This window comes from Hyaena hyaena, unplaced genomic scaffold (assembly GCF_003009895.1).
Source record: "Hyaena hyaena isolate Hyena2069 unplaced genomic scaffold, ASM300989v1 scaffold_47, whole genome shotgun sequence".
Classification (NCBI taxonomy): domain Eukaryota; kingdom Metazoa; phylum Chordata; class Mammalia; order Carnivora; family Hyaenidae; genus Hyaena; species Hyaena hyaena.
The window spans coordinates 3,006,602-3,009,562 of record NW_024080679.1 but is presented as its reverse complement, the minus strand read 5'-3'; the positions used below and the strand labels follow the sequence as shown (position 1 = coordinate 3,009,562).

The window sequence follows — 2,961 nt, the reverse complement described above, 5'->3', positions numbered from 1 at the left end:
GCCTCCCCCACCCTGGGAGGGACCGAGGACCCTCAAGGGTCCCCTCCCCTCCTGGAACCCAGGGTTCTAGGGTGTCTACAGCCCCCCGTGACCTCTGGGAAGGGAAGGCCCGGCTCCTCCCTTCCTTCCCCCGCCGCTTTCCCGCCCAGGCCCTCCTCACAATGGAGCCGGGCCCTGTTGCTGAGGGAACCAGCGGAGGCCCAGCCCCCACCCCACAGAAAGAACGAGAGAGGAGCAAGGCATTGAATTGCCCTAATCTCCAGGCTTCAGAGGAGGCTGGGAGCCCAGCCAACATGAGGCGGCCGCTCTCCATTGGCCTGGAGGAAGCAGGAGTTCACGGCCCGGCCTTAGCTCTCTCCCGTCCACCCCCCCACTTCTCTCTCTCCAACACAACCCCCCCCCAAAAGGGAGAGACCACCAGTTTTGCTTCCCTGACACAGGAAGGGAGGGCCAAAGCCCGCCGATGCCCGGCTTCCCCCGTCTGATCTCCCAGGAATGAAGGAGGCGCCGGCGGCCCTGATGAGAGAGGCAGTTTGGTTTGGTTCTGACTCACTGTCTGCAGCCGTTGGTGGATAAGAATCAGGCCACCCTGTACCTGCAGCCGAGGCGTGGCAGACACACAGGTAAAGGTGTGCTCCGTCCCACCTGGCCGGCGTGACGTCTTCGGCGTGGCCTTCAAGGCCTCCCTTAGATCCCTCGGTTTTGGGGGGTGTTCACCCCCAAGTTAATGCAGGGTATGTGGGTCACTTTAAAAAATACCCACATCGGGGCGCCTGGGTGGCTTAGTCGGTTAAGCATCCAACTTTCGCTTAGGTCATGATCTCGCGGTTCGTGGGTTCGAGCCCCGCGTCGGGCTCTGTGCTGACAGCCAGCTCAGAGCCTGGAGCCTGTTTCAGTCTGTGACTCCCTCTCTCTCTGACCCTCCCCTGCTCCGCTGTCTCTCTCTCTCTCTCTCCTATAAATAAATAAAACATTAAAAAAAAAAATTTAAAAAATACCCACACCTCGGCCCCGCCCCACCCGAAAATGTAGACTCCATCAGTCTGAGGTGGAACTCAGGAGAAGCGGGGGGTTCCTAATTTTTTTTTAAGTTTATTTATTTATTTCTTTATTTCTAGAGAGACAGAGAAAGAGACAGAGCTGGGGAGGTGCAGAGAGAGAGAGAGAGAATCCCAAGCAGGCTCCACAGTGTCAGCCTGGAGCCGGATGCAGGGCTCAAACTCACGAACTGTGGGATCATGACCTGAGCAGAAACCAAGAGCTGGCTGTTCAATCGACTGAGCCACCCGGGTGCCCCAGGGAAGGGGTTTTAAGTCCCCAGGTGATTGAAGGAACCCCTCCGAGCCCCCTAATCAGCTGCTTCAGACAAACTGCTGTCAGCAGGAAACCTGGGATCGCAAAGTTGTCCTGACATATTACTTTCACTACTTAAAAAAAAGGTTTGGGGCGCCTGGGTGGCTCAGTCAGCGAAGCGTCCAACTTCGGCTCAGGTCGTGGTCCCGAGCTCCTGGGTTGGAGCCCCGCGTCGGGCTCTGGGCTGGAGCCTGGAGCCTGCTTGGGATTCTGTGTCTCCCTCTCTCTCTCTGCCCTCCCCCACTCGCACTCTGTCTCTCTCTCTTTCAAAAATGAATAAATGTTAAAAACATTTCTAATGTTATAAGGAATATACAAACTACTTAGGAAATTTATATAATACAGAAAAGTTTAAAGAAGAAAATACATCTCCTCTAAATCCCCAACACCCAGAGTTAGGCATTTTGGGTTTCCTTTTATTTTTTTAATGTTTATTCATTTTTGAGAGAGAGAGAGAGAGAGGGAGACAGAGTGGGAGTGGGGGAAGGCAGAGAGAGAGGAAGACACAGAATCCCAAGCAGGCTCCAGGCTCTCAGTTGTCAGCACAGAGTCCAACGTGAGGTTTCAACCCACAAACCCTGAGATCATATGCTTAACCAGCTGAGCCACCCAGGCGCCCCCCGGGTTATCTTTAAACAAGTGTCATTTTAAAACAGGGTCATACAGCGCACACCACACTATGCCCTCTTTTCATCCCGGGCAAGCTGACTGGCGGGAAGGGCCTTTTACACGCCGCTGGACGACGGCCGGATTGGCAGTGCTTTCAGCAGGCGATCTGGCAATGAGTATCAAGAATATTTTCAAATTATCACCTTTCGGCCCACTAACTCCATCCCTAGGAATCTGTCATCAAAGAAAACTCACATGCCTTCAAAAATTTATTTACAGAGACTTTCATTTTGGTGTTATTTACAAGCCAAAATGATCAACCACATAAACGTACAAAGTGTACAGGGCATGTTGTGTAATAAATCGCGGTTGTCATGAGATGGACTTCCCCATGATCGTTAAAAATCACGTTCTCGAAGAACGTGTGCTGGCAGCGAAAATGTTTCCTCCGACAGCCCCTCCATGCCCCGGGACCCTCGCCTTACAGCAATGTCCTCCTTCTGATTCTACCAGAAGACTTTTGGATGCTGCAGGGCCGGTGACCTTGTCTCTCTATGTCACCCGTAGCCTTTATTCTCTGTACGAAATGTTTTGGCAGTTTGCTCTTTTTATGACTATTTATTATGTACTACTTTTTTTTTTAATTTTTATTTTTAGAGAGACAGAGCACAAGTCGGGGAGGGTCAGAGAGAGAGGGAGACATGGAATCCCAAACAGGCTCCAGGCTCCGAGCTGTCAGCATAGAGCCCGGCCTGGGGCTCGAACCCATGAACTGTGAGATCATGACATGAGCTGAAGTCGGACGCTCAACCAACTGAACCACCCAGACACCCCTATTACGTACTACTTCTACCTGCTATCTGGCGTGGGTATGTGTTAGGAATGCATGTCACGGGTCTATGTGTGCACGGATGTGCGCATATATGTGTAAGACGGACAGAGAACTCAGTCCGGCAAACTACTGAGGATGCAGGCCACAGGCTCCACGTCTCTGCCAGT

The 2,961-nt window shown here is 52.4% G+C and overlaps 1 long non-coding RNA gene across 1 annotated transcript; it reads left to right on the top strand.

Annotated features, from left to right (window-relative positions):
* The first annotated feature begins 233 nt into the window (after positions 1-233).
* Positions 234-2,304, top strand: LOC120230804. The gene is made up of 2 exons (XR_005528169.1): positions 234-623; positions 2,010-2,304. It is a non-coding gene; the product is annotated as an uncharacterized LOC120230804 (long non-coding RNA).
* Positions 2,305-2,961: the final 657 nt, after the last annotated feature.